Source organism: Nomascus leucogenys, chromosome 24 (assembly GCF_006542625.1).
Source record: "Nomascus leucogenys isolate Asia chromosome 24, Asia_NLE_v1, whole genome shotgun sequence".
Classification (NCBI taxonomy): domain Eukaryota; kingdom Metazoa; phylum Chordata; class Mammalia; order Primates; family Hylobatidae; genus Nomascus; species Nomascus leucogenys.
Window position 1 is genome coordinate 8,224,018 of NC_044404.1, and position 24,065 is coordinate 8,248,082.

The 24,065-nt window shown below is 50.9% G+C and overlaps 1 protein-coding gene and 1 long non-coding RNA gene across 15 annotated transcripts in view; one reads left to right on the forward strand and one right to left on the reverse strand.

The window, feature by feature from the left end:
• CAMTA1 (calmodulin binding transcription activator 1) overlaps positions 1-24,065 on the forward strand; it is a 976,509-nt gene that overhangs the window by 581,700 nt on the left and 370,744 nt on the right. The gene's annotated exons all lie outside the window — the stretch shown is intronic.
• Positions 21,482-23,050, reverse strand: LOC115832988. The gene is made up of 3 exons (XR_004028398.1): positions 22,955-23,050; positions 22,636-22,735; positions 21,482-21,791 (listed from the first exon to the last, which is right to left on the reverse strand). It is a non-coding gene; the product is annotated as an uncharacterized LOC115832988 (long non-coding RNA).

Consider the following 24,065-nt stretch of genomic DNA (forward strand, 5'->3'; position numbering starts at 1 on the left):
GCATGGGGCACTCAGAAAATTGTCAAATGGATGGTAGAATTCACCAGCACCCAGAAAGCAGTGTGATTTGGGGAGTTTTCTCAGTGAGTGGCCGTGTGACTCCCAGGGGCAGAGGCGATGTCTTCAGCACATCTCCGTCCCTTTGCCAATCACACCCTGCTCAGTGGAGCCCACCTCGCCTGTCCTCCTCATTGCCTGCCCTGTTCTTGCCTGGCTGCACTGAGCTCCACATGGGGTATATTCCACATGGACACAGGGGAGGCGACCCCCTTCTCTCCAGGGCTGCTCCTCCAAGGCCACGATTTGCCTTGGAGAAAGCTCAGAATAGCTGTGTGGCCCCCATGCTGATGCTGGGTCAGTGTGCATGTGGCTAGAATTCTTTTCTGGACTCTTGGCAAATGGAATTATTTACAACCACCAGGGCCAATATTTCCCTGCTCCGCAGATGACTTGCAGCAGATGAAGTAGATGCTCTCTCCTTGCAGAGAGCTAATGATAACATTCAGCTCTTCCCACCCCACCAATGTGTCTTTGATGGCGCAGCTGTGGATATTTTTATTAGCCCAGTCAAGTCGGCTCCTCGGTGCACACCTCTGAAGTGAAGGCCCTTGGGCTGCGAGCTGCAGAGGGCACTGGCGCCAGCCTTGTGCATTGACAGGAGACTGCAGGAACCCACCAGCTTGGTTGCTGGCTTCCTGAGCTCTGTCTGTGGGTTCCCTCCCTGGAATGGACAAGGGGGAGCAGCCGATTTCTGATATGGCTCATCTGTCTGGGTCACTGATTCCAGAAGTTAATTTTGGATGGAACTTCACAGGCATCTGGCTTCTGGTTATGCAAAACCTGACCTTTGGCTTCACTCTGGGGCCTTCCCTTCTCCTCACCCCAGGGCTTCTGCTGCCTCCCTCTCTTTGCCATTCTTTCCTCTTAAAAAAAAAATATCCTGCTGACAGGAGCTTTCTAACTTGTCATTTTGGAGATCATCAACAAATTCTATAGAGAGGTGACCTCCATTATGAGAAAGAGACGGGGAGTTGGCCGGGACCCAAGCCAAGGAGCTGGAGCCTCTTTTGACTGGCAAGGTGACATTGAGTGTCATATCAGCATTCATGGCCAGCTCTCTTCTCCTCAGAGAGTAATTATTTCTTTCAGAGCGAAAGGTCCAATTTGCTGTAAAGAACAGAGCCCCAGGTAAAACGAAAGAGCTGTAAGCTCCCCTGACATAAAGTAGACCGGACTGCCCCCGTCCCCAGCCCTGCTCACTCCACATCATAATGGCCATTCGGCCAGATTTATTATGTTTATTTGTACTTCCTTCCTGTCATAACACATTAGGGTGGTTGCACATTGCATGGGTGAGGCCGGCTCGGCAGGTGGAGCTGAACACCTTGCAGCTGACACTGGCTCTTGTATCCTTGGCCAGCGCCTGGCTCTGGGCAGGGGCTGAGATGGCACCTTTGGAGAAACACTGGGAGAGCTGATGCCTGGCATTTGGGGCCAAGCTGAGCTCTGGGCCCTCTGTACTCTCCTGGTATTTCCTCTACTCCTGGGACATTACAAGAATAAGTGGCCCAAGTCTGTGGCCTTGGATGCCAATACCACAATAGATGCCATTCACTGAGTGCTCACTCTGACCCAGATCATGAGACACTGGGCACTGATGGTTTTATTGAGCACAGGCCCTGGGCACTCTTGGTTTCATTGGGCACAGGCCCTGAGCACTCATGGTTTCATTGGGCGCAGATACTGGGCACTGATGGTTTCACTGGGCGCAGGCCCTGGGCACTCATGGTTTCATTGGGCGCAGACACTGGGCACTCATGGTTTCATTGGGCGCAGGCCCTGGGCACTCATGGTTTCACTGGGCACAGACACTGGGCATTCATGGTTTCACTGGGCTCAGACACTGGGCACTTATGGTTTCATTGGGTGCAGACACTGGGCACTCATGGTTTCACTGGGTGCAGATACCCAGCACACAAAGCAGTCCTATTTGCCCATCTATGGCTGAGCAGAGTGAGCTCACAGTCAGTGACCCCTTCCCAGGCCACACCCCCACTAGTGCAGGAGCTCACGCTGTGTGCACCCATGGGGTGGCTCTGGGGTGGCTCTGGGGTGGCTCTGGGGGGCCCTCATCACTTGGACTGCCTTTGCTTCTTTTCTCGTCTGCCCTCCCCTAAGCTGTAGCTCCATTTCTGTCTTGCACGCTGCTGCAGCCTCAGCACCCACCGTGGTACCTGGCCCGCTGCGGTGTTCCGCACATGTTGTTAAATTTAAATTGTTAAATGATTGGATGAGCCTGATGTGAGATGAGGACCTACCTGCCCAGAGTAATCCAGCTGCTCATCCACAGAGCCTGGGCTGACCTGCCGCAAAGCCCTTGCCAGTCACTATGCCTTCTTGACTTCCCATGGCACCATGACTGTCACACTGCATTGTGGCATAGTGTACCTCCACCTTCCCCCTTCTGCTTCTGTTTTTGGGAGTTCAGTCAAAGCTGACATGTTGCCCAAGACTAGAGGGGAGAGAGTGTGGAGGCCGGAGAGGTCGGCCAGGTCCTGGGTGTGGAGGTTGCTTCATGCCCCTCCTTCATCCCCACCATGGGGGCCTGGAGAAGGTAGGGTGGTGTCCTCAGTGAGGAGAGTCTGAAGGGGACCCAGGAGCAGAGGGAGGAGTCATGGTTGATTGGAAATTAGGACGACCAATGCAGGAAGCTCTCTGTCACAGCTTGCCCATTCGGTAGGTGAGATCCATGAAGGTCAGGAAGTTGAATAACCTACCTAAGTTTATCTGTCTAGTTAGGGGAAGAACAGAGTTCAGACTTGAACTTCAGGTGCCCTAATTCGTGTAAGAGTTTGAGGGGGTCATTCACAAGCACACCCTCGCTTCTGACACTAAGTGTAAATTCAGGGCAGGACCACCCTGTGGTTCCATAATTCACTGAAGGACTCACAGAACTCGCTGAAATCTGTTATGTGCGTGGTTAAGGCTTATCAGAGTGAAAGGACACAGATCAAAATCAGCTGAGGGAAGAGACACATGGGGCAGCGTGCGGATAGGTTCTGGGTGGGGATTCCAGCCATCCTCTCTGGGTAAGTTGTGGTACCACTGGCGTCTCCCCACAGCCTGTGTGTCGGTGTCGCCAACCAGGAAGCTCGCCGGGTCTTGGTGCCCAGTCTTTACTGGGGCTCACACATAGACTTGGTTAGCTACCCACATGTCTTCAGCCTCCAGCCCCTGCCTAGGACAAGCTGAGGTCATGGGACCCCAAACACATCATCTCAGATCACACAACTGGCCAGTGGCCGAGATGGAGCAAAACTCTCCTGGAGTCCAGACCCAGCCTGGGGAAGTCCTGGGCTGAGGGTCCACCTCTCTTCTTTATTGCTGCACCCCTGCCCCACACATTGTTAGACTCTCGAGCATGGCCCAAAGCTCCAAAGACACTCTCACCTGATCAGTCCCCTCCCAGGAGCCCAGAGCACAGCCCAGACCTCTCTGTGGGTAAGGTTAATTCTTGATTCAATACAGTACTATGTAGGAGAGTGTCTAGGAACTAAATTCGGGCTTATTCCCTGGTAGACTCTTCTCACCCAGGGTCGAGGTACTTCAGGCCCTTGCCATGGCCCACTGGTGACGTGGGTCCCTGCTGCGGTGTTCAGGCCCCTTGCTTACATCATGGCACTTCTCTCTTTTCCAGACTCACAGCAGCAATCACAGTCACATTCCACAGCCTCTCCAGCACCCAGCCAGCCCTCCGGGAGGGCAGCAGGGACTGGTCCACCCAACAACAGCAGCCATGTCCTCACCTCTTGCTGCAGCAGCAACTTTATTTGATTTGATGTATATGAAGAAATAAAACTCAGAAGTCAATTGACTTAAACATGGAACAATGCAGCTTGGTTATTATGGTGTATGCTAAATTTTAATGGCATTTAGAAAGCGTTTTGTGGGGTAGAAAATAGAAGCAAACCCATCAAACCTCAACTATGCTCTATGTTTTATAGTGCAGAACGTTTTTCTGCTACAATCCAAAGACTTTAAAATGTAATAAGGTACATTTGAACCCAAGGGTTTTAAAATCGACGTAAGAAACGTGCACATCCAGAAATGGAGTAAAATAATCCGTTACTGTCCGGGTCGTATTCGAGGGAAGACACACATTCCTGGAAAGGCTTTTAACATTTCGTGTTCCACAGGCTCTTATTTATTGACACGTATTAGTGTTCAAGGATTAATATATCGCTAAGTGAGAAAGAAAAGTGTGGTTGGGAGGGGTTTTGATAGTCGGCGTTCTTGGGTTTCTTGCTATTTTTGAATGCATTTACTCAGATATGTTTAAAATCACATGCCACATAAATGTATATATCAATTGAGAAATAAGGCAAATTTTCCCTTCTTACATTTCATTAAAAATGCATTCTGACTGTCACATGTCTGTATCCCCCTTGTCCTTCCCACCGAACATGATTTTTCAGAGCCCGCCATTATTGCCCTGAGTCCTGGGATATGACATTTTCTTTTTTTTTTTTTTTTTTGAGACGGATCTCGCTCTGTCGCCCAGGCTAGAGTGCAGTGGTGCAATCTCGGCTCACTGCAAGCTCCGCCTCCCAGGTTCACACCATTCTCTTGCCTCAGCCTCCCGAGTAGCTGTGATTACAGGTGCCCACTACTACGCCCGGCTAATTTTTTGTATTTTTAGTAGAGATGGGGTTTCACCGTGTTAGCCAGGATGGTCTCAATCTCCTGACCTCGTGATCCACCCGCCTCGGCCTCCTAAAGTGCTGGGATTATAGGCATGAGCCATCGCGCCCGGCCTGGATATGGCACTTTCTAACACTCTGGGTTTTGTTTGTTTGTTTGTTTTGAGATGGAGTCCTGCTTTGTCACCCAGGCTGGAGTGTCGTGGCGTGATCTCGGCTCACTGCAATCTCCACCTCCTGGGTTCAAGTGATTATCTTGCCTCAGCCTCCCAAGTAGCTGGGATTACAGGCGCCCGCCACCATGCCCAGCTAATTTTTTTTGTATTTTTAGTAGAGATGGCGTTTCATCATGTTGGCCAGGCTGATCTCAAACTCCTGACCTCAGGTGATCTGCCCGCCTCAGCCTCCCAAAGTGCTGGGATTATAGGCGTGAGCCACCATGACCAGCCACACTCCATGTTTTTGATCGCCCTGTCTGTCTTTCAGAGTTTCTTGGCCGTCCCCATCAAAGGTGTTCAGGAGTCTCTGTGGCTCAACACAGTGTGAGAGTTCTCAGGAATGGCCCAGCCTCTGTGGGTGGTGCAGCAGCTGCCTGCAGAAATCTGCCCACATCCCTGACATTCATTTGACAGATGAACCCGTTTCCATGATCTTCAGTTTAGGGCTGAAGAAATCCTGGAGATCTTCTGATTCGGTGGTTCTCCACTGGGGATGATTTTGTCCTCCCACTCCAGGGACATTTTTGGTTACCATGACTAGGAAGTAGAGGGTGGCCCTCTGGGCATCTGATGGCATCTGAGATCTAGGAAGGTTCTGCATCATCTCAGATCACACAACTGGCCAGTGGCCGAGATGGAGCAAAACTCTCCTGGAGTCCAGACCCAGCCTGGGGAAGTCCTGGGCTGAGCGTCCACCTCTCTTCTTTATTGCTGCACCCCTGCCCCACCTGGGCTCTGACCTCTCCCTGAAGCTTCTATGCCAGTAGTGTGGCTTGAGCTCACAGTGTCAAGAATAACCAGGTCTTCCTGGGCTGAGGCTGCCAGGCTTGGCCGTCCTTCTATCCTAAATCCCTCACCAACCTCCCTTCATCTCCAGCCACCGCCAGAGCCCATTCTTGCCCTTCAGAAGCTGCTCTCCTTCGTACAATATGGGTGAGGCCACTGCAGGTCCCTTAGGGGACAGCATAGACCTGCTTAATGCTGATAAGCACAAATCTAGGTAAGACTGAAAATGTTGGTGATATTTTTGTGAGTATCCTTGCTGTATGTGTTTAGTTTTTTGTTGTTTAGTTAAACTAGCATGCAGTTTCTTTTCAAAAGCTCAAAAATATCCACATCCTACCCCACCATCTAGTCGAGCTGCATGTCTTTCCTGGGCTGGATCTGTTGCAGGCTGATCACTGAGCAGCTGCTGACATAGTGGGCCCATGATTGGGCATCTCGCGTTATTACTTAGCCTTGCCCGTGAACAGGTCTCTGTGTTTCTCAATCAACTTCATCACCATCAGTGTTAATAATTACAATCGCCACAGTGATGGAGCCCCGTGCCAGTGCTGCCATGAGTGCTTTGTGTGTAGGAGCTAATTTGATACCCGCAGCAGCCTTGGAGCCCCATGTGCTCTTACTAGCATGTTGCACAGAAATGATGCACAGAGAGATGAGACACGTGGCTTCCGGTTGCAGAGCTAGTTGGCAACAGGACCAGGATCTGAACCCAAAACAGCCATCTAGAGCCGCCTGGATGCATCTACAGCCACCACCCTACAAGGCTTCTCGCTTTCAATGGCTGCACCCTGGTGGAGCAAAGGGGCCAGGCCCCATTGAAGTGGCCCTGGGCCAACCGGGTGGTGCTTCCACAGTGCCTTTACTCAGAGCTCTGTCACCAACCTGGTGTCACTGTGGAAGCTCCACAGGTTCTTGCCAGCTCCCTCCACCCCCACACTTAGCCCGCAGGAGGCATGAGAAGCAGGGGAAGAAATGAAATGGTGACTCTAGTGCAGAGTCTGTCAATCTTGGCTCTATCAGCCATGGCACTGGGTCATTTTGGTTGTGGGGAGCTGTCCTGTGCATTGTAGGACGTACAGCAGCATCCTTGGCCTCCACCTCCTGGAGTATTTCTACCCAGTAGCACCCCGTCTCTGCCAGTCGTGACTGCTAAGCAAGTCTCCAGACTTTGCCAAATGTCACTGGGGCTGCCAAAGCTCCAGCATAGGCAAAGGTTTTGCTAAAGCCCAGGATTTGATTCTCTGTGGATTTCAGTTCTCCCAGCCCCCAGGGAGCCCCAAGTTGGCTGCGATTGAATGAAGTGAGACGTAGCCCTAGGCACTGTGCGCAGGTGGGTGGGTGTGCTCCACCTCAGTCCACCGCCTCTCCCCTACTCAGGGGGAAGCCTTGTAGGGTGGTGGCTATGTGACCTCCACATTGCAGTGGGGGAAGGTTGCACTCAGTCTCAGTCTGAGTCCCACAGAGCAGAGGAGCCAAGAGACAACGGGAAACCCAAGACAATGATCACCTGCTTCCAGACAACTTTGCTTTTTTGCCTTGTGGGGAAACTTATAAATTATTTGGAGAGCAATATTAGTCTTTTTTGTTTTCTGAAAAGGGTTCTGCATCTTTAATAGACCCTGGTTTTGAAACATAACTCACAGAGTTGTACAAATACCCCATCAACAGTGCAGTGGCTCATTTCATTGTTCTCAGCGCATGGAATCTTCATTATTTGCACTGTTGATAAAAGGCAGCATTTTCAGCAGATCTGCACTACTCCATTTAGCTGAGAACAATGATTTATTCCTCCCTCACTATTGGACATCCTCAGTTTCCTTGGGTAATAAAGAATGCTCCCATGGATGGGATGAACAGGAACAACCGGCTGCTCTGAGCCTGGCAAAGTCAGGAAGAGCAAGAAGGGTCCTGACTGGTGGCTCCTGCACAGGGAGAAGGCCCCAGAGCCTGCCTCCCCGCCCCACTGGCAACCGCAGCCTGCGGTGGAAGTCCGGAGTTAGTACACTTCATTGACAAATTGCCCAGGAAGCAGCCGGGCCCCTGATGGAAAACTGCCCGTCTCAGCACAGACAGTGCGCCTCGTCCCAAACACTCCTTTCTGCGTGGAGGTGAAATTCGAATAGAGCCCTTATTCAATACCACAACTCAGGGATGGGCAAAGTTGTGAGCATGTTTGCGTGCCTGCTCTTGTTTTCTCCATATTAGAAAATTCACAGACTGCTGAGAGAGGGAAAATAAGAGTAATAGCTTCAAACTGGAAATGGAAGAACTTTCACATTCAACACAAAAGGGAATTGTTGCAATCCTAGGGCAAACGAGAAAAGAGCCCAGCCCGCTGCTTAGCAGAGGACGCAGGCATGGGGAGAGGAGGAGGGGCCGCCAACAATGGCAAAAAATTCTGCCTAGCAGTTTGCTCCATTGCAGCCTTGCCTGGGTGAAAGGGAAGAAGGTTGGAGATTTCTAGCATTCCTTGGAACAGATTAATGGCTCTAGAGATGCCACACCTATTGGTGGATGGCTTCTAGCCTTACCTTTACAAGGAGCCAAATATAAGGAAGCAGGCGTGCGGCACCCCTGAGCAATGGGCATGCACGCTCACCAGACACCAGTACACTGGAGAGTTGTGTGCGTGGAAGTGAGGGCTCAAGGAACTCTCTGGGCTTCTTACCAGCCTCTAGGCCACTATCTCTGTTTATGCTGTTATTACCCCCACGTTGCAAGGGAATGAAGCTCAGAGATGAGACACGTGGCTTCTGGTCGCAGAGCTAGTCGGCAGCAGGACCAGGATCTGAAGCCAAAACAACCATCTAGAGCTGCCCATATAGCCTTCACCCTACAAGACTTCTCACTTTCAACGGCTGCACCCTGGTAGAGCAATGGGGCTGAGTCCCGTTAAAGTAGCCCTGGGCTAACCTGGTGAATGCGATAACCAGCAGATAGCCGCCAGCCCAGCCAGGTCAGACCCAGAGATGAAACACTATTTCCTTTTTTCCCTGCACCCCCTGGGGTTGTCTGCAGGGTGCTTGCAGGGCTCCTTGGTAGAGCTACATTTTCCTAGAAGGTTCTAGAAGCAGAGGATGAATGAATCTGTGGCTGGGTCCTTTGTGTTGGGGCATTAGGAGTCGAGATGAGCTTCTGGGAGATAGGGCACCATGGGGCACATTTTAGAGAGGATGCCAGTGCATGCAGGGCCGTCATCCTCAGCTTCCAACCAACTAACAAGGATTACCCAACCCAGTCCCCGACCCAAAACCACCATCGGCCACACCCTAGAGACTCCTGTGGGGCCCTTGAATCACCTCACCAGGCAGGAACAAAATCCTGTTTCAAAGAGTAATTGTTGCTATGGCAACTGGCCTTATGCACTCCCCTGGTTGCCACTGGGGGACTGAGGCGGATGCACATGGTGTGTTGGCAAAGAAAGGAAAAAATGCCAGCCCTGGGACCAACACTCGTGGGGACAGGCAAGGGAATCGAGGTGTTCAGCCATCAAAACCCATCTTCCCGTCTGGAGCAGCAACAGGCTGGGCCTTCCCCTGTGCAGGCTGGCACCATTGATTAGGGGACCTGTATCCCCATGGTTACCCAGGCTGGAGGATGGCAGTAAATACTGGGGCCTCGATTCCAGGCAAAAGATGTTAGACTCAGGTTTGTTTGTGAATTTGATAATTGGATATTTCCTACCATAAAGGCCTTTCCATTAATTAATGCAAATATTAAAGCTTTATAGAGCCAGCTTCCTGTAAGTCACCGTTTGTCAACAAAGACAGGGCAGAGAGAAGGGGGCAGGGAGAGGTAACCTGTAGGACAGGAGGCAGCGGACTAGGGCAAGGGCCATTCTGCTCTTCCCAGGTGGGGCCCTTCCTATCAGGGAGCAGGCCTACCAAGGGGTCTCCCAGCTGCCTCACCAGCTCACTTCCCTCGGACTAAGAGCCCCTGAGTCCTCAGCTTTTAAAACACTAATAGGGAGGCCAAATAAATATTTCAAGGTCACCTAAGGGCTCCCTTGGGTCTTGTTTATTTATAGCATCCTGGCCACCTCCATCTAGAAATGTTTCAAAGTGCAGAAGTATGAATAGTAAGAAAACAGCTCTTCATTTATTTATTTGGTTATGAATGTATTTATTTTCACTGTCTCTACCAACTCGATGGGCCTGGGCATAACTGGCCAGCACGTGGCCCTGCTCTGGTCCTTGGCATCTGCCTGCTTGCTCGGGGAGCATCTAAATGGAAACTCCGCATTGCATTTAGTCCTCAGCTGCAAAAAGGAAGCTAGTTAGCTCCAGGGGGCTCACAAGGAGAGTGTACCTGCCACCACACATAAGCGTGAGCCAAGGTGTGCTGTCATCCTGGAGACCCTGGCCCAATTCCCTGGAGCATCTATGGAGACAGGGCATAAGCAGTGCCTAATTTAGCGAGTCCAGCAGTGAGGACATTCCATGCCAGTGAGCTCATGCAGCAGAAGGGGTCAGTATTAGCTGGGCTTCATTGTCCTCCCTCTATTCCTGGATGATACCGCCCTCCTAAGAGGTAAGTGTCATCACACCCATTTCATACTAGAGACTGGAAGAGATCAAAATTGTAGCCCCAGGTTGTGAACGTGGAGGATGGTGGAGCTAGGACTTGAACCTGGCTCTGTCCGACATCTTCTCCTGTCTCAGCACTGGTGTCTCTTTTGCCCTGGAGATGGAAGCCAATGGTACTGTCTGCCCAGGATTGGTTACCATTTGTCCCCAGCCCTTGCCTATGTGAGCAAAATGACCTCTCAGATGGGCTTCTCCCTGGGAGCTAGTCTGTCCTCAGCCTGTGTCCAAAAGCTCTAATGGATGAGATCACAGACCGGATCACAGATTTGGATCTGTCTGGAAGTGCTGGACCCCTGCTGCATGTCCATTCTGAAAAGTGCTCTGCCCAGGCAAGATGGCACTCAAGCTCCACTCTACATTAATTTAATTAATACGATTAATTTAGACCAAATCTAGTCTGCCCACCCTAGTCCCAGCACATAGGGAGCACTCGCCTGACTGAGGGCTGAGGGGCCCCCTTCACCTCTCTACCCCAGGAAAGACCTGACCGCCTCCCAGAGTTCATTCATTCAAGCATTTACTAGGGACTTAAAAAGCGCAAGGCAATAGTTTACTGAGAATGATGTTTTCCAGTTTCATCCATGTCCCTACAAAGGACACGAACTCATCATTTTCTATGGCTGCATAGTATTCCATGGTGTATATGTGCCACATTTTCTTAATCCAGTCTATCGTTGTTGGACATTTGGGTTGGTTCCAACTCTTTGCTATTGTGAATAGTGCCGCAATAAACTATCGCAAGGACAAAAAACCAAACACCGCATGTTCTCACTCATAGGTGGGAATTGAACAATGAGAACTCATGGACACAGGAAGGGGAACATCACATTCCGGGGACTGTTGTGGGGTGGGGGGAGGGGGGAGGGACAGCATTAGGAGATATACCTAATGCTAAATGACGAGTTAATGGGTGCAGGAAATCAACATGGCACATGGATACATATGTAACAAACCTGCACATTGTGCACATGTACCCTAAAACCTAAAGTATAATAATAAAAAAATAAAAGCGCAAGGCACTCGGAATACAGCAGCAATCAACACCATCCTCACCATGGGGAGACAGACAAGTAATAAATGTGTAAGAGCAGCAGCGAAAAGGCCAGGTGTAGAGGGGACCTCTGACATGGCTCAACCAAGAGTCTGGCCCTGTTCTCCTGCGATTCTCTCAAAGCCTCCCTCCTCCTTACTGTTCTATATTCTCAGACCGGCTTCCCTGTGTTAGTAAAATGACTGTAGTCATCTCAGGCCCCGCAGATATTCTCCACTGTCTTAAAGAAGAGAGAACCTCTCTTTTCCCAACCATTGAGTAAAAAGTCCGAGGTTTCGCTCTGCATCTGTTTAGGTCCTCTGACCTCCTGAACCAATCACTGCAGCTAGTGGATACAATTCATTTAGACTAAGGATTGACAAACTATGGCCCATGGACCAAATCCGGTCCACCATCTGCTTTTAAACATAAAGATTTTTGAGGAGGCCGAGGCAGGTGATCATTTGAGGTCAGGAGTTTGAGACCAGCCTGGCCAACATGGTGAAACCCTGTCTCTACTAAAAATACAAAAATTAGCTGAGTGGTAGTGGTGTGCACCTGTAATCCTAGCTACAGGGGAGGCTGAGGCAAGGGAATCGCTTGAACCCGGGAGGCAGAGGTTGCAATGAGCTGAGACTGTACCACTGCACTCCAGTCTGGGTGACAGAGTGAGAGCCTGTCTCAAAAAAATAATAATTAAAAAAATAAAGTTTTATTGGAACACCTCCATGCACATTTGTTTACATATTGTATGGCTTTTCCAAGACTATGGTGGAATCAAGAAGGCGCCATAGAGACTGTATTGCCTAGAAAGCCAAAAAGATGTACAGAAAAGGCCTTTTACAGAACAAGTTTGCAAACCCCTCGCTCAGACACATCTGAGTCTGTCCTGGGAGCTGGTGTTAGAGGAAATTCTCCCAGTTCTAGTGAACTTTACATAAGTGCTGGAGGGCAGTTGATCTATGCACTGTAGCACCTGCTATTCCTGTAGCCATCCAGCCAAAGAAGCCTGACGGCCTTGTATGTAACTAACTGTGTGCTCTGCCAGAGAGATCCTAGCTTCAGAGAGAGAGAGGAAGCCGTGTTACAGCCAAAAGCAAGAAGCGACCCAAAAGTCCCTCCACAGAGGAATAAACAAAATGTGGTCTATCCATACGATGGAATAATATTCACCCAAAAACAGGAATGAAGTATGAATCCACACTACCACCAGGATGCACCTGAGGATGTTTTGCTGAGTGAAAGAAATCAGTCGCAGCAGGCCGCACATGGTGTGTTTCATTTATGTGAACGTCCAGGCAAATCCACACACACAGAAAACGGGTGGGTAGTTGCCTGGGGCCAGGGGCAGGGAGGAGTGGGGAGGGTCTGCTTCAGGAGAATGGGGTTTTCTTTCAGGGTGATGAAATGTTTTAGAACTAGATAGTGGTGATGGTTACACAGCTCAGAACATCCTAAAATCCACAGACCTGTACACTTTAAAATGGTGAATTTTATGCTATGTGAATTTTACTTCAATTAAAAAAAAATCGGAGACCGAGTCAGAGGCCACACTAAACTATGGGGCTGGTGGGGGATGAGGCCTGTGGGCTCAGCAGGTGCATTCAAAGTGGGGACCCAGGGGCCCAGGCTTCCTGGGGGGGACTTTATTCCAGCTTTTCCTTAGCTCATATCTTGCACAGGCTCCTCAAGGCACCCCCATCCCCATCCCCATCCCCACTATGTCTCTGAGTTGCCTGGGTGGCCTGACAGTGGCCTGTGCGCCTCGGGGTGGCACCTGCAGGCACCCTCCTCCCTGGCTTTCTTGAGCACCTGATGGTGAAATGCCACCGTGCACGACAGAGTCTATAAATTTGCCTGCAGGTCTGGCATTTATGTTTGGCACCTTTGTAGAAATATTATTTCCCATTGCTACCCGGTTTTTATAATGTCAATATACTAAGATCTACCTCTCAGTATTACATTTTATACACAATGCTGCTTTCTTTATACCCTAGAGCACATGTGTTTTTCTAACTTAGCTTTCAAAAATAGTTGGTTTTCAAAGAGATGTCGCAGGAGACTTGCTGTTGGCAGTGAAATAAGTTTTTTTATTGTGGTCTGGAGCAAAATATGTGATGGAATCCTTAATTGAAATTCACCTTTAACATTCAAGTTATATTTTTATTACAATTTGAAATCCATTGTGAGGGATCGTTATCTGCAGAGATTCATTTCCTTCAGGAAGTTTCTTCCTTGGTGATGTAATTTAAATTCAGGGAGCCAGGAAAAAACACGAGTGTCTCATATTTTGAACCACTGGCAGAAAAGGCTGCTGGTGTCAGTGCCCAGGAAACCGTAAAACAAAGCACTTTCTCTGTCTATGGATTGTCTTCCTGTTGTGTCCTCATCGGGGCATTCTGGGGCTTGTCTGAGCCTCTTAAGCAACAGAATTCCCTAGAAGGCAAGGGCAGTGGCCGTCTGAACTGGCAGGCGGCATTAAAAGAGGACTGAACTCCTTCACTGTCTTTGTTTCTGACACCTCGCTTTGATCTCTTGGCCTCCTGATGCCTCTTCTTGCCTCTTCCTCCTAAGGACAGCTTTCCTTGTGTTCTCATTTTCCAAACAGCACATATCAGCGAACCGACAAAGCCTGTCTGCGTGCGTCTGCCTTGCGCCTTGGAGCAGAGACTTGAGGCTGCGGCCAGGCAGAAACAGGACTGCCGAGTGAGCGGTGGAGAAAAAGGGTTGTTCCCAATCAGTAGTCATCACTTCGTGGAGGATAATGGCAATTTAATTAATCGCCCAATGCCAGTGCTGAAGACACGGTTGCAGGAACATTGCTAGAATTTGAGGAAATTATTACAAATTGTGCATTCAACTCTTAGGATGAATACCAAATCCAGACATCATATGTTTTGACATATCTATTATTTATATGCAAATCTGGCTCTTGAAAGAGGATTTCCCAGGAGCCCATGGGGTTAGTTTTCCTGTAGGCTCAGAAAGTGACTGTCCATTTGTCCGGCATGTCCCTCTCCTCTGGTATCCCAAGGAAGGTTGCCCAGTTAAGGCCGGATCCAGTGACTCATGCCTGTAATCCCAGCACTTTGGGAGGCTGAGGCAGGTGAATCACCTGAGGTCAGGAGTTTGAGACCAGCCTGATCAACATGGAGAAACCCCATCTCTACTAAAAATACAAAATTAGCCGGGCATGGTGGCACATGCCTGTAATCCCAGCTACTCTGGAGGCTGAGGCAGGAGAATCACTTGAACCCGGGAGACGGCGGTTGTGGTGAGCCGAGATCATGCCATTGCACTGCAGCCTGGGCAACAAGAGTGAAACTCTGTCTCCAAAAAAAAAAAAAAAAAAGAAAAAAGAAAAGAAGGTTGCCCAGTTGGATCAGATTTCATCACTTCTGGCCACTCTTCCTCTTTAGGGCCTAGTTCCATCAGGTCTTAGTAAGAATCTGGCATAAATACAGCATTGGTAGAAATAGTTTGAAGAGTCTTTCTGGAGCCAAGATAGCAAACAGTCCTCCCTTCTGATGCCAGGCAGGGTTAGGCACTTTGGGCTCTATGAAAACTACCTTGCCTGGTCCACCCAGCTGATCTGATCATTCTGGATTGCTAAGCAAAGCTGTCAGGGTGGCACATGCTTGCGAACAGCAGCAGCAGTGGCCACAGGACAATGAGAGCAGTGGCTAGGTGGAATTTATTGAGCACTCACTCTGAGCCAGACTCTGTGCCAAGGGCTTTATCATAATGCCCTAAGGTCATGCAAGGATGGCAAAGATAAGCTGCTTTCTAAAGAAAGTGGTTAGGAAAATGTGCTGTGGAGTCAGACAGGCTGTATTAAGAGGTTCAGCTGCAAGTGACCAAAAACATCGTAATAGCCGTGACTTAAATAAGATGGTTTGATTTTTCTACCTGGGAAACGATTGGTTAGAGGGTTGAGAACTGGCTGGGCAATTGGTTGCTCATTAGAGTCCCAGCCTCCTATAATGCAGTACCACTGTCCTCAATATATAGCCTTCACCTCATGGCACAAAATAGCTGCTTGAGTTCAAGCCATAGTGCCTGCATTCCAGCCAGCAGGAAAGGAGAGAATAATGCTTTTGCCTGTATCCTACTGGCCAGAATGCAATTGCAGTCACATCTAACTACAGAGGAGGGTAGGAAATGTAGGCTTCACTCTGAGGGTCCACATGCTCAGCTAAATTTGGGAATTCTAATGCTTAAGGAAGAGAAAGCTGGGCAAAGGGAAACAGATAGCTATCTCTGCCATAGAGTTAGATGCAAAGTTAGTTGTTTTCCTTCGGTGAATTGGGATATGTCTTCTGGATATCATTTCCTTATCTATGAAATCAGGTAAATCTGGTACTTGGAGAGGATGTGTGCTAATTGCTCTGTGATGCTTAGTGTAGTACCAGATATAAACATGGGCCAGAAGGATGGAAGGTGTTGCCATCATTCCCCAGGACAGGCCCTGGTTCTTCCATCTGAGGCCAGCCTCTAGTACTAGCTATGGGGAATTGGCAAGCCAATTAATTTATTCTACACTTCATAGTTTACATACTCTGCCACATTTGAATTCCGTAATAAGCCAGTGTGATCGGTGTTCTTGCCCCCACTGTAGCAAGGCTGGCCCAAGGACTCAAACCCAGATCCCTCCAATGTGAAATGCAGTGCTCTTTCATTTCTCCATATATTGATGAGCCCTCCTGCAGGCGAAAGAATAAAAGGACAACAATACTTGACATAAAACATTAAGTACATGCCTCTTTGTTGCAGTGATTTCTTAGCCTAGATACTTGCTTCCTAGATGATAGATAGATAGATAGATAGATAGATAGATAGATAGATAGATAGATATTCCTATAGCCTCAAAGGTTGAGTCTAAGAAATTTTGAGAAAATGCTTTCCTTTTGCCAGTGAATTCGTTTATTTATACAACCAGTATCTATTTACTGAGCAACTAGTATGTGCCAGGCACTGTGCTAAACACTGGAAATATAATGATGAACAAAACCAGACCATCTCCATGCTTGTGTGGAGCTTAGCGTTCTATGTGGGAAGAAGTAAGATAATCACATGATCATACAAATCAAGGGCGTGCTTGCCTGGAAGTTGTACACTGAGACCACGTGGAGACTGTGGGTCCTAACCCTGCAGGGCTTCCTATGTCATCAACACACTAAGATCTTTGCCACAGAAAAGGAAGAAGGAAGGCCAGGATGGACGTTGTTGCCAAATATAAATAGTGAGAAAAGCATTTTATATTCCCTAAGGCTCCTTGACACCCACTGAACATTTCTCCATGCACTTACTCAGATGCCTAATTATTCATTTACTCCTTCTCAGTCATCTAACATGTGTAGTAGAGCAATCTGGAATACAGACTCCGGTGCCAGTTAGATCCAAACCGGTTAAAACCCTGGTCCTGTCTGCCTAGTAACTAACCTTGGACAAATTAGGCTAACTTCTATGTGCCTCAGTCTTCTCATCTGTAAAAATGGGCGTAGGGTATCTACTTCATAGGGTTGTTGAGAGCATTAAAATGCGTTACTACATATAACGCACTTAGAGCAACATATGGCACAGAGTGAGCTCCTTGTACATGCTAGCTCAGGATGATGGTGGTGAGATGATGGTGGTGATCATGGTCGTGATGATGGCGCTGCTGCTACGTTGATGCTGTCGAACAAGATGATGGTGATGGTGGTGGTGGTGCTGGTGCTGCTGATGTAGTTGAAGATGATAAGAATGATGATGATGAGGAGGAGGATGAGGATGATGGTGATGATGATAATTTTGATAAGGAGGATGAGGGTGATGAGGATGATGATCGTGGAGGATTCTTGAGTCCCCACCATGTGCCAATGACACCCTCGGTGCGGGTATGCAGAGAAGAACAGAGAATCTGCCCCCATTTTTCCAGTATAGTGGGAGCAAAGTCCAAAGGTGATCACAGAGCCCCATACACGTAATGGAGCAAAGAAGGGCATGGAACTCCCTCCCCACTGAAACACAGAGTGGGACTGGGCTGCCACGCCCTGCTTCAACTCCCAATGCTAGATCCACCCTGGGAAAGAAAAGGTGGCAGGGAAAGCTGTGGCTTCTCTTGCAGGAAACACCATGGGAAGGCTTCTGTGCCAGGGATGTGGGAAAAGGGGGAATGGAGCGAAAGATGGCTGTTGGCTCCATTCTGAAAGCACCACCTGCAGCACAATTTGTACTTACTGCTTCTGCCAGAGGTTTGAAAGTGGCTGCAGCTTCACAGTGGCTCAGTGGCTTGGTTCCAGTCCAACTTTCTGGGGCAGCTGGCCTGGTGCAGGAAAGGAGAGCAAGCTGGCCAGGGCCCTCTAAGGCTGCAGACCTCACCTGGACGCTAATCCTGCGTGCCTGGGTAGCTTCTTCATGTCCACTGCCCTGTGGGCCCTATACTGTGTGTGATGATTGATATGAGTCAATGTGTGGGCCTTGGAGAGCCTTTTGTGAATCCGTGGCTAATTTTTTGGCGAACAAGTAGATCAAATGCTTGATATTTCCCTTTGTGTTACTCAAAATTAAAAGAAGTTTGTACCTATCAAAGCAGCAAGGGCACGCATTAGATAAATCAATCTTTGCCATTTTGTCACTCTTAATTTTTTGTTAATTTAATTAGAATAGAGATAGTCAAGTCTAGGTGTGCTAAATCACAGACCATAAAATTCTGTAAATCACTTCAGCATGTGACTGGGTGTGCGTGTGGTTGCTAATTAGGACGGGCAGAGCTGCGGCTTTGGAGATGAGCTCCTGGCAAGGACCCTGGGTTGGCAAGGAGTGGAAAGACTCCGGGGACATGTCCGACTACCTCTTGGGCCACTGAAGCCTCTGCCTCCCTGTACCCATCAGTGCCACTGCCCAGGGATGGTTCAGCCAGGCGAGGGTGGGGATGGGCCCAGTACTCACAGCCTCTCCTTTCCTGTGTGAGCTCCCAGGATAGGACATCTCTGCGGGAGGCAGTACTGTACCAGCTGGAAGTTGCACCACCCAGCTTCAGCTGAACAGCCCTCCTATTGCCCCATGCCCATCCTGCTTGCCTGTTCACTATTTTTTTTTTTTTTTTGAGACAGAGTCTCGCTCTGTCGCCCAGGCTAGAGTGCAGTGGCACCATCTCGGCTCACTGCAACCTCTGCCTCCCAGGTTCAAGCGATTCTCCTGCCTCAGCCTCCTGAGTAGCAGGGACTACAGGCACATGCCACCACTCCCGGCTAATTTTTTGTATTTTTAGTAGAGACGAGGTTTCACCGTGTTAGCCAGGAGCCTGTTCACTATTAACAGGACACTTGATTTTGCCAGCCAAACCACTGCAGCAATATTTCCAGAACAAATAAAGCTGCTTAGACATTTGCTTTCGGCGTTTTATGTTTCAACTTGAATCTGTTGATTTCGGCCTTGCTGTTTGAATAGCGTCTCTGCAGGTTTGTTCTGGGCACTTACATTTCCAAATGTGCAAGTACTGGGCTCGCGGGCTAGTGTTTGAAGTGAGGGGAGCCAGACAGGCCAGGGAAGGGCCCTTAGAGGCCACTCCTCACTCCCAGGGAGAGCCTAGGGGAAAGAGTGCTGCCCAGAGAGCAGCAAACACCAGGAAAAAATGAGGCTGCAGAGGCCAGGCCAGCCCTGAGTCCTGTTGGAGACATCTCTACAGCGTGCTCCACCCAGCATGATGCTCCCTGCTTTCCAAAGTGATTCGGGGGTGCCCTCTCCCCAGCACTTTCTCCCAAAGCTCAGTTCTCACCACCCACTGCTAGCCACTCTCTTCCACATTTGGCCTCCCAGCACTGGGCGCCTCTGACGGTCTGATTGAAGTCCCAGGCCCTCACTGGCCATTCGGCTGTGTCCAGTGCCGTTCTGAGCTTCATTCCACATGCAGGAGCCTCACTCCCTCCCTCCTTCTGTGTTGTGAGGGTCTCTGGGTGCCTAGGTGTTGCTCGTGCCTCCCTCATGCTAAGGGTGCTGCAGAAGCCCACCCTGGCTCCTCCAGGCTCCTCCGCTCCCCCTGAGAATGAAAGGCATTGGCCCCCCCTAAGGAAGTCTGGCTTCACAGGGACCATTGTCAGGCAGAGACACATGTGCACAGCCCCAGCCCGCTGGAAGGCCATCTGTTGTCAGAAAGGTTGCGTTTTGAGCCCGTCTTTCCATCTGGGACAAGTTTGTACTGAACTGGCCACATTTGTGCTAAAGACACGGTTTGTAGTCAGCTTCACAGGCCCAAGAGGCAGAGCTCAGTTAGCGTCCTGTGCAGAGTCCCCATGATGCCCTGACTCATCATGAGCAGCCGCCGTCACCCAGCTGAGCTGTACAGCGAGAGAGAAATGCAGTGTCTGGGAGACTTGGGACCTCTGGGAGGCTGCAGCCACTCAGTCATCCCTGCCAAGGATGGTGGGACAATGGCAGTGTCAACCTTGCCAAGGGGCTGGGTTTCCGGCCATGGCTGGGCCCTCAGCCTGCTCGGTGGAGCATCTCATTTCCCACCACACGGTGGATGTTCTTGGCCTTCTCTCTCCAACTGACATCTGCAAAGGCCTCCTCCTATGCAGCGATGCCTCCCTTCCTCCTAAGAAGGCCGTGCACCTTGACGATGGGCAGATGGGGTTGGAGGCCCAGCCCTCCCTTCCCAGCATGTGACCTGCTGCAAGTTACTTGATCCCCACCAGCCTCCACCTCCTCCTTGGTAAAACACAAGTGGCAACAGCCCCTGTTTCCCAAGGCTAAGAAGTCAGTAGGAAAATGCATAAAAAATACTTTCCCAGGTCACTTGGCTCCTTCCTCCCCTCCTGACACCCATACTGGCCACTGAATCTGTTCTGAGAAGTCCCTGTTGCCAATTTGAGGACTTTGGTTCCATCTCACGGCAGTCTCTGCCGGCGACGTTCAGTGCTGCTGCCTGCTGCTGCCGGGAGGCTCTTGTTGCCATGGTTTCCATGATGCTACATCTCCGGTCCCTCTTATGTTCCTAACTGTTTGGTTCCCAATCTTCTTTGCTGGCTTGCCCTGGAAGTCAGCAGCCCCTGGAACCCTGCCCTTGTCTTCCTTCTCTTCCTGGGCTCTCCATAGTCTGTCCCTGGGTGGAACTCACCCATTCCCTCCAACGGGAGACTTCTCTCCCACAAATCCGTTCCTCCAGACTGGGCTCCTTCCCTTGTGTGTGCTGTTGACCCCTCTCATTGAACAGGCTTGGACCCTACCCTGCTTCCTCCCATCCACCAAACACCTCTTCACCACCATCTCCACCACCCAGTGACTGGCTTCCATCTCCCACCGTCATGGCACTATCACTAGCCACACAGCTGCCCCAACCAGGAGACCTCACAATCCTAGTTTCTGCTCACCCTTCACTTTCCAAATCCAATACCTTATTAAGAAATTCCCATTCTCTTCTCCCATCTGTTCTCTGTTTCTGTCCAGGCCAGGCCGTGGGGTCCCTGAGCTTCACGGCTGCAGCTGACCCTGCCAGCAGGCAGGGTCCCAGCTGCCCTAGACCCCAGCCACTGTCCCGCCAGGGTCCCAGCCTGAGACTCCCCCAGCCCAGGTGCCTCCTGGGGCCTCTTGTGCTTCTCTGTTCTTAAAGCTAGAGACAGGTTAGCGTCAACTAACACACACAGAGAAAAAGCTGCAAAATAGGTTTCAAAATGTACACGGTGTAAAAATGATAGTGGGGGTTTGGACACAGATGGGTAGGAGGTTACGACAGGGAAAGAATTTTGCTTAATCTTGGAATGAAAAATACTCTGATCCTGGCAGAGTCCAGTCAGAAGGAATTTCCAGCGAGATCTGTCTTCTTGCCACATTGTCTGCAACACAATTGATCTTTGCTTTGATTGCTTTCGCCTCCCTCCCCCTCACTTGGCTTTTTGCAGATAATGTACAGAAAGCCCCTTTTTGTTGTTGGAGCAGTTTACTGGGGGAGGCCTTCAGAATCAACATCCAGCTCTCCCAGCGTGGCCTCCCCCTTCTCCTGCCAAGTCAGAGATGGGCTTTCTTTGTCTGTGACTTGACATCTTGGAGGGCCTTGGGTTCTCATCTGAGCCCTGTCACTAGCCTTGGGTGGATGATCGCTCTAAGGACCAATTTCCTTTTTCATCTGGAAAATGGGGATAGTAGTCCCTTTCTCCGGGGGTCGTTGTGAGAATTAAGTGAAATGACACAGAGCTTTAATGGATGGTGCTGCGTCTGTTGTCATGGCCACTGTGGATGTGAGCGGCAGAGCTGCAAACACGCCTTGCTCCTCTGAGGTCAGCCCACGCCGGCCGCCCTCGGGTGCCAGCCAGGCCGTTGTGCTGCAGGGAAGGGAGGAGAGGAGCCTCTCTTCTGGGTGAGCCAGACAAAAAGGAACCTCCTGTGGCATTTGTCCCAGCGTCCTCTGACCGTGAGCCTTCCGATGTGCCTGGCTGGTATGAACAGAAACGTGGATCCAACCCACACTCCTTGCTGATTTCAAACATCCCTGTGCATCGGATGGGACGTGGTTAACATCCCCTGTCTTCCTGGAAGGAAATGTTCAGGGAGGACTGGTGTTGGGAAGCTAGAGGGGAGGCGGCCCGGCCTCGGAGCCCAGCCCTGATGGTGTTGCTCTCTTTGGCCCTGGTGAACATCCTGGCCTTGGGCTCCTGAGTCCAGGGGGCCTGGCCGGCAGCCTGCCTTCCTGAGGCCTAAGCCCCTGGTTCTGACTGCTGATGCGCCTCCTGGGAGCGCTCCTGCCCATCTCCGCTTGGAGTCACCGGGAACTGAGTTGCTGGTTCTGCTGGCAGCTCCCATCCTGTCCCACGGGGGGTTCAGACATGGAGACCAGTGCTGGAAGGCCCTGAGGCCTCTGAGCCCTCCAGCCAGAGCCAGGGTGTGCCCAGTGCATGCACTGCTGTTTCTGCCTGGGCTGGTCTCCCCACCAGACTGAGCTTCCTGCCAGACTGGGGCAGGGCCCTAACACTCTGTTGTTACACTCTCCATCCCCATGCCATTCAGAGCCTCCCAGCACTGAGTAGGCACTGCACAGCGAGGGAAGGGGAGGAGGAAGGGAGTCTGGCTCTGTGCCTGTCCCCGGCTGCCTGGCTCTGACTGTCAGAGTCACTCTGCAGCAGCACAGAGGGTGTCCGCTGGGTGCTGTGAGACGACCCTGGAGAGGTCCTCCCACCCCCAGCTGTCTCTTCTCTAGCCTGTTGCCCCGAGCTCCATCCCTCCTAACCCTACCCCTTGGCCAGGTCCCTCGGCTCTGGGCTCGGCAGGAGCCTCTTTCCCCCGTGAGCTTGGTCCGTGCTCCCCCTGCAGCCCTGCTGGGTCTCCCTAGAGCTCACCACCCAGACTCGGCCTGTGTGGGCACTGGAGTTCTTGATGTCACACACGTCAGCGTGTCCCCTTAGCACTGTGTGAACACGACCCTGTCCCGTGGCCAGCCTGGGAGATGGCAAAAAAGAATGGAATGGCTCCCTGGCAGGAAGTGCAGGAAGGCAGGGGCACAGGCCCACTGCAGCACCCCTGCCAGCACAGGCCAGCTTCTCCGCTGATTTGCCCTTGACTGTTCCCTTAGAAACAGACATGAGTGGCCACAGGCTGAACGAGGCTCTGTGGAGAGAAGTGGGGGCAGGTGGTGGGTGGGTAATTTATCTTACTTACTGTAGGGTGTGGGGGTGGAAAGCCAGGGCTGAAAATCTTGCTTCTCTAGGAGGTGGCTAAAGGCCTTCACAGTGGTCTGGACAGGAAAGGGTGGAGTCCAAGGACAGGGTTCCCAGAGGAGTGCAGTGAGGCTGAGGGAGGAGGGACCCAAGCAAGGGAATCTTGGAGGAGAAGGCAGGACAGTTAGCCCAGACTGGGGTGGCCGGGGCAGGCTCTGTGAGGCTGCAGTTGGGGGTCCCGTGGCTGCAGAGAGGTTTGCTTTCTAAGTCAGGGCCACTGGTTTCCCTGGGATGCTATTTGTGTCCCCCACCTTCCATTGTGATGCTGCACAATAACTTTTATAGCCTGGCCTGGTGCCTGGCCTGCAGCCCCGAATCACTGACTCATCTTTACCTGCCGCTTCCCTGCGGGACGGCTCTGGGTGCAGGAGCCAAGAGCCCGGGCAACCACGCAGGGCTGGTTCCTTCCCACTTCTGCCCAGTCACTTCCCCACCCTCTGAGGACCCTGGAGAAATTCAGCCAGGGCCTGGGCCTCTAGGAGCTACCAAGCCTCCCTCTCTTAAGCAAAGCGAGCTCAGGGTTCACAGGGCCAGAGCAAGAGGGTGACACAAGCCGCCCAGGGTGCCTGCCTCCTCTAAGCATCTGACACGGCTCAGGGACCTGCTGTCCTCAGGCTCATTCCAGGTGGGTGCCTTGGCTCTGGGCCTCAGACCAACCTCCCCTCAGAGCTCCATCTGGACCCTTGTGATGGATGCCATTACTTGTCTGACATGTCCCCAAGGGAGCCTGCAGATCCCACTGCCAATGCCAGTACCAGTGCACGGCCCAGGACTGGCCCCGCTGCTTGCTACTCCTGAGCCCTTGCAAGTGAGTTCTCCTCTCTGGGCCTCACTATCCTCCTGTCTACAACAGGGTCGCTAATAGTGCCTATGGCAGTAGGGTTGCTGTTCAGACACCCAGGCTGTGAAAAGTTCCTGGAAGGGGCCCCACCCTACAGAAAGCACTCAGTAGCAAAGAAAGCCTCATGGGTGCAAATGAATCTGCTCCACTCTGCAAAGAAAAAGAGCACCTCTGCCCCACATGCATTCCTACAGGGCTTGCAGCCCCGGTG